Source organism: Capricornis sumatraensis, chromosome X (assembly GCF_032405125.1).
Source record: "Capricornis sumatraensis isolate serow.1 chromosome X, serow.2, whole genome shotgun sequence".
Taxonomy (NCBI): Eukaryota; Metazoa; Chordata; class Mammalia; order Artiodactyla; family Bovidae; genus Capricornis; species Capricornis sumatraensis.
This window is the reverse complement of record NC_091092.1, coordinates 43285065-43292434: the sequence shown is the minus strand read 5'-3', so window position 1 is coordinate 43292434 and position 7370 is coordinate 43285065. Positions and strand designations below refer to the sequence as shown.

The following is a 7370-nucleotide window of genomic DNA, read 5'->3' as shown; positions in this document are numbered from 1 at the left end:
ACAGAGGAGCCAGGTCACATCTGACCTATACTGAGTAGTGTCACTTTCTCTTGCTCAAGAGTGCGAGTTCTTGGCGGCCGGGCTGGCCCGAGGGCGCCTGCGCGCTGAGGCGGAGGGCGCCTGCGCGCTGAGGCGGGGCGCGCCTGCGCGCTGAGGCGGGGCGCGCCGCCCAGCGGGCCGGCTGCAGCCTGCGCTTGGGGCGGGGCAGACGCGGCGGTTTAGCTGGAGCGCAGGACGGCGGGGCCCCGGCGGCAGAAGATGGCGGAGCCCGGGAAGAAGTACTGCGTGTACTGCCTGGCCGAGGTAAGCCCGCTTTGCTTTCGCTGCACCGAGTGCCGGGACATCGAGCTGTGCCCCGAGTGCTTCTCCGCTGGCGCCGAGATCGGCCACCACCGCCGCTACCACGGCTACCAGCTGGTGGACGGCGGGCGCTTCACGCTCTGGGGGCCCGAGGCCGAGGGCGGTTGGACCTACCGCGAGGAGCAGCTGCTGCTGGATGCCATCGAGCAGTTCGGCTTCGGGAACTGGGAGGACATGGCAGCTCACGTCGGCGCTTCCCGGACCCCCCAGGAAGTGAAGGAGCATTATGTAATCATGTACATCCACGGAAACCTGGGGAAGGCCTGCATCCCTGATACCATCCCCAACCGGGTGACCGACCACACCTGCCCTAGTGGGGGCCCCCTCTCTCCCAGCCTCACCACCCCTTTGCCTCCCCTAGACATCTCGGTGGCCGAGCAGCAGCAGCTGGGCTACATGCCACTGCGAGACGACTATGACATTGAGTATGACCAGGACGCCGAGAGGCTCATCAGTGGGCTCTCGGTCAACTATGACGACGAGGACTTGGAGATTGAGCTAAAGCGCGCGCACGTGGACATGTACGTGCGCAAGCTCCGCGAGCGGCAGCGGCGCAAGAACATCGTGAAGGACTACAACCTGGTACCCGCCTTCCTAGGCAAGGACAAGAAGAAGGAGCTGGCGGCGCGGCGCAAGGTCACCAAGGAGGAGAAGGAGCTGCGGCTGAAGCTGCGGCCGCTCTACCAGCTCATGTCGTGCAAGGAGTTCGAGGACCTGTTCGAGACAATGTACAAGGAGAAGATGCTGCGCGCCAAGATCCGCGAGCTGCAGCACTACCGGAACAATGGCATCAGCAAGATGCAGGAGTCGGTGGAGTATGAGGTGGCCCGGGACAAGCGCGAGAAGCGCAAGGAGAACAAGGCCGTGGCGGTGGCGGTGGCGGCGGCAGCGGCGGCGGGGGGCGGCAAGGAGGACGGCCGGGAGGGCAAGTTCGCGGCCATCGAGCACCTGCCGGGCTTCGAGCTCCTGTCGGGCCGCGAGAAGGTGCTGTGCAGCTCGCTGAACCTGAGCCCCGCGCGCTACGTGACCGTGAAGACCATCTTCATCAAGGACCACCTGCAGAAGCGCCAGGGCATCCCCTGCAAGAGCCGCCTGCCCAGCTACCTGGACAAAGTCCTCATGAAGAAGATCCTGAACTTCCTCACCGAGAGCGGGTGGATATCCAGGGACGCCTCCTGAAGCCCGCTGCCCGGAGCGCCTGGGACGTACTGACTGTCAGACGGACAGACGGATGGATGGCTTGATGGTCGCCAAGAGCCGCACCGACAGCGACGGGGGCGGTGGGGGGGGGGGGAGCTTTGTGAGCCAAAACGAAACGGGTTGGGCGGGAGGGGGAGAGGAAACGCTTTTCCGCCCCCACCACCGCACTGTTGCTCTTTTTTTAAAAAAATAAATGGAGTTCTTTTTTTAGGGTATCAGTTCTTTTTACGATCCTCTGAAGAAACAATAGCAACAGTCTGATCAAGGGGAAGACAAAACCTGTGTATATTTTAACTGAATCCCTAAACGTAGTACTTTAAGATGACGATTTGCCTTAAAGTGTTCAGTGTGGAGCATATGATGATGAGATCAGGAAATTGCCTTTTTTTGTTGATGCTTCCCAGTGGTACAGAACCGTGAGATGGGCGGAGAGGAGCCCTTCCCTCCTGGCCACCTGCTCACCCGCCGTGACCTGAGCTCTACCGCGGCTGCCCTCGGTGTCGGGCAGGTGGCACTTTAGGCAGAGGGTGCCAGGCTGGGCAGGAGAAGATGCCAGGGACGGGCATACGTAGAGACTCGCCGGGAGGAATCTGGTGTTGAACAGTTTGGCCAAACTGAGCTTCCCCACGACGGCTAGAGGGGACACGGTCTGCAGCGAGCAGAGGCAGAGACGGTGCTACGTCCTTCCAGGGGTTCTCAGCCGGGGTTCCTGGAGCAGCAGCGCAGCGTCCCCAGGGGAACCCGCTTGCCCTTCAGGGACTTGGGCCCGCCCAGGCCTCGGATGCGTGGGGCGGGGCCTCACAGGTCACTGGGGCGTGCTGAAGTCTGAGAACTGCGGGCTTTAGTCGCTCTGGTGTCACCGATTTTCTACATCAGATTCTTAGTTTGGTGGGGTTTTAAATTTAAGTCTTATTTTTATATAAATGATTGCCAGACTTTAACTAAGCTTGAGAAACAAAAGCTCCCTGTAAAATGTGTGTGGCCCTGGCCAAGAGCTGTCAAACAAGAAGTTCTGTGCTTAAGCAAGTTTTCAATGTGTGTGTCTCTTCTCGATGGTAGGAAGAATTTATTTAGGCTTAACTGTTTTTAAACACCATAATAAATGTACAATTTATGTTAAAAGTGTGAACCCTTTGTTACAAGGGAAAAGTAATTTTATGATTGGTTGCCTCTTGGCTCATCAACTCCAGCTATTACTGTCGCATTAGCCCCACCCCTGCTGTTTGCTCAGAGCCTTTAAATTTCTATATTTAATTATTAATGATAAATGAGTCACCATAATCCCATGGAATTAGGTCTTTTCAAAACTGAAACTCTCTCAAGTCACAGAATATAATCAGCTGTTCAGAATGATGCTCTGGATGGCCAGCATCCCGAGAATGTATTCAGACTGAAACTCTGCCTACCGCCTCTTTTTTCCCCTTTTACACGTTAAACAGGTTGAGAACCAAAAAAAAAACAAAAAACAAAAAAGAGTGCGAGTTCTTGAGACTGCTGCCAACTGGAAAAATACCCTTTTCGAATGCTCTGCCTTGTGACTGCTTCCTAAGATGCTAATAGTCAGCAGAAGAACCCATGAAACAATTCACTGAGGCCTTCCCCACAGCCCCTCCAACAAAGAGAATCAGGAAGACTGTGATGTGATGGGCAGCCAGCACAAGCCTGTGTGGAAAGGAAAGAACGGGCCACAGTTATGGTTAAGTTTCACAACTCTTTTTCACTAGCAAATGAGCCAGTCTTGGACACCATCATGTCTCTCGGTTAAGGAACACTACTTAGGAGAAAGCTTTCTCTTAGTATTATATGTTTCAGTTTGTCACCACATGAGGAATCCACAATGACACCCATCATCCAAGGATTTAATGTAATTTAACTTACTACAGGTGTAAACCAAAAGAGGATGAATGTGCTGGAAAAGGCCACACACTCTAGTTTCCCATCAAAAGGAATGTGCAATTTGAATGTGGGTACGTGAAATTCCGGTTCTGTGATGCCAGCTTCTGACTGAATCTTGTATTGCTAATAAAGCAGTTATAAATAAAGTTATAAATAAAGTAGTTATCTACTGAGACTGAAGGTTAAAAAGCTCTCTGAGAGTGTGTGTGCTCAGTCATGTTCAACTCTTAACAACCCCATGGACTGTAGCCTGCCAGGCTTCTCTGTAAATGGGGTTTTCCAGGCAAGAATATTGGAGTCGGTTGCCATTTCCTCCAAGGAGTCTCCCCAGCCCAGGGATTGAACCCAGGTCTCCTGCATCCCCTGCATTGACAGGCAGATTCTTTACCATTCAGTTCAGTTCAATTCAGTTCAGTTAAATTGCTCAGTCGTTTCTGACTCTTTGCGACCCCATGAATTGCAGCACGCCAGGCCTCCCTGTCCATCACCAACTCCCGGAGTTCACTCAAACTCATGTCCATCAAGTCGGTGATGCCATCCAGCCATCTCGTTCTCTGTCATCCCCTTCTCCTGGCCCCAATCCCTCCCAGCATCAGAGTCTTTTCCAATGAGTCAACTCTTCACATGAGGTGGCCAAAGTACTGGAGTTTCAGCTTTAGCATCAGTCCTTCGAATGAACACCAGGACTGATCTCCTTTAGGATGGACTGGTTGGATCTCCTTGCAGTCCAAGGGACTCTCAAGAGTCTTCTCCAACACCACACTTCAAAAGCATTAATTCTTCGGCACTCAGCTTTCTTCACAGTCCAACTCTCACATCCATACATGACCACTGGAAAAACCATAGCCTTGACTAGATGGACCTTTGTTGGCAAAATAATGTCTCTGCTTTTAAATATGCTATCTTGGTTGGTCATAACTTTCCTTCCCAGGAGTAAGTGTCTTTTAATTTCATGGCTGCAATCACCATCTGCAGTGATTTTGGAGTCCAAAAAATAAAGTCTGACACTGTTTCTAGTGTTTCCCCATCTATTTCCCATGAAGTGATGGGACCAGATGCCATGATCTTTTCTGAATGTTGAGCTTTAAGCCAACTTTTTCACTCTCCTCTTTCACTTTCATCAACAAGCTCTTTAGTTCCTCTTCACTTTCTGCGATAAGGATGGTGTCATCTGCATATCTGAGGTTATTGATATTTCTCCTGGCAATCTTGATTCCAGCTTGTACTTCTTCCAGCCCAGCATTTCTCATGATGTACTCTGCATAGAAGTTAAATAAGCAGGGTGACAATATACAGCCTTGACGTATTCCTTTTCCTATTTGGAACCAGTCTGTTGTTCCATGTCCATTTCTAACTGTTGCTTCCTGACCTGCATATAGGTTTCTCAAGAAGCAGGTCAGGTGGTCTGGTATTCCCATCTCTTTCAGAATTTTCCACAGTTTATTGTGACCCACACAGTCAAAAGCTTTGGCATAGTCAATAAAACAGAAATAGATGTTTTTCTGGAACTCTCTTCCTTTTTTGATGATCCAGTGAATGTTGGCAATTTGATCTCTGGTTCCTCTGCTTTTTCTAAAACCAGCTTGAACATCTGGAAGTTCACAGTTCATGTATTGCTGAAGCCTGGCTTGAGAATTTTGAGCATTACTTCACTAGTGTGTAAGATGAGTACAATTGTGCAGAAGTTTGAGCATTCTTTGGCATTGCCTTTCTTTGTAATTGGAATGAAAACTGACCTTTTCCAGTCCTGTGGCCACTGCTGAGTTTTCCAAATTTGCTGGCATATGGAGTGCAGCACTTTCACAGCATCATGTTCCAGGATTTGAAATAGCTCAACTGGAATTCCATCACCTCCACTAGCTCCACTAGCTTTGTTCATAGTGATGCTTTCTAAGGCCCATGTCTGGCTCTAGGTGAGTGATCACACCATCGTGATTATCTTGGTTGTGAAGATCTTTTTTGTAAAGTTCTTCCGTGTATTCTTGCCACCTCTTCTTAATATCTTCTGCTTTTGTTAGGTCCATACCATTTCTGTCCTTTATCGAGCCCATCTTTGCATGAAATGTTCCCTTGGTATCTCTAATTTTCTTGAAGAGATAGATCTCTAGTCTTTCCCATTCTGTTGTTTTCTTCTATTTCTTTGCATTGATCGCTGAGGAAGGCTTTCTTATCTCTCCTTGCTATTCTTTGGAACTCTGAATTTAGATGCTTATATCTTTCCTTTTCTCCTTTGCTTTTCGCTTCTCTTCTTTTCACAGCAGCTATTTGTAAGGCCTCCCCAGACAGCCATTTTGCTTTTTTGCATTTCTTTACCATTGCACCACCTTAAAAGCACCTTGTTAATGATGTTATTAGCTAAATCAGGGGAAATTGAGTAATAGTCTAAAAACTTAAAGTTAGATCAGGTTGCTTTTTTAAATCTCTTGCAATTTTAAACGTACTTAGCCTACACTTAATTTTTTTCTAAAATAGAGCATATTTTAAAGAAAATATTTTTATATGAATTTGTACTTCAGTATAAACAGTATTTGGCAAAGAGTGGTTTTCGTATGTATGGCCCTTTGAAAAGGTATCAGAATGGTTTGTGTGTTGTAACTTTCTCTACAGAGAAGTAAATTAAGTGTGTAGTATGTGTAAATATAAATATATTACATCTGGATTTATACACCAAATATGTAAAACCAAAATATACCAAATTTTGGAATGCAGCCTATACATTTTGAAAATATGTTTCATGACATCAGTTAAATACTTGGAGTCTGGTACTTGAGAAATTATGTGTAGATTTTTCTAAGTAGTTATTTTATTCAAACAGAGGAATAAATGTATGTTATTTTGTTGTATTTCTTAATTTAAATAAAATATTTAATATGCTATTTAAAAAAAGGCTATCTGAGAATATTTTAAATAGTGGAGGGTGTCAAGCTCAAAGATGATAGTAAGAGAGAGCTGAACTCAAAGATGATAGTAAGAGAGAGCTGAGAGACTTTCAGACTCAGACACTGGAGGCAGTTTGTGGATGAAACACGAGGTATGGTCTCAGTAATGTCTGCAAGCAAACACATGGCCACGAATTACTGGAAGCATGAAAATTTCAAGGAGAATTCACTCCTGACTTGACTATTACTTCCACTATACTCCCAGGATCCTTATCACACATGGAACTGGTCTGGGATACCACCATTGACCACAACCCACTTGGTCCACAGGTCGCATTTTACCCTTTTTAATAGAAGTGTTTTCAATTAACTTCAGATCCATATTATCATACTAGGAAAAAAAGGCACCCAAGCAGCACACATTCCAAATTCATGAGGTTTATTTTCAACAGGTCAATCCAGTTCACCTCACTGCTGCCAGCTACTGCAAGAGTTTCCAACGAGAATAAAAAGAGAGATCAACCCTTTGATGGTAAACTGTTAAAATCTGGTGATTTTGAAAACAGACATTCTAATAGTCAATGTGTCTGCAACAGAGGCTCCCACAATGAATAGAGGAACATGGTTAAGGACTGGAGAAAGATACCACTGTCTTGTTTAATGAACTGATTCCATTAACAGTTTCTACCACAGAATTAGCAAGCCCTGTCTAGGGAGAGACCTTGACATTGTTCTTTTAGACACCCAGGAAAGGCATTTCGATGCCATCTTCAATTATGGTTCAGGTGACAGGGAAAAAGTCCTACCCTCTGCCCAGCACATTTAGCCGCACATAACATAAGCTTGCTCTTAGTTTTCTAGTCAGTCAGGTCAGTTGGTTCCAGATCCACTCTTCACTTGACAGCCCCCTAGGCTGACCAGTACTGGACTTTTCCATCATAGGTCCTAAAGGAGATCTGCAAGAAGATTGCCTGATGGTAGACAGACTAGCACAACTGCAGGAAAATTATGTAACTTGGAACTGCATAAACTTGG

The 7370-nt window shown here is 47.2% G+C and overlaps 1 pseudogene; it reads left to right on the top strand.

The window, feature by feature from the left end:
- Positions 1-258: 258 nt before the first annotated feature.
- On the top strand, positions 259-1539 carry LOC138071551 (transcriptional adapter 2-beta pseudogene; annotated as a pseudogene).
- Positions 1540-7370: the final 5831 nt, after the last annotated feature.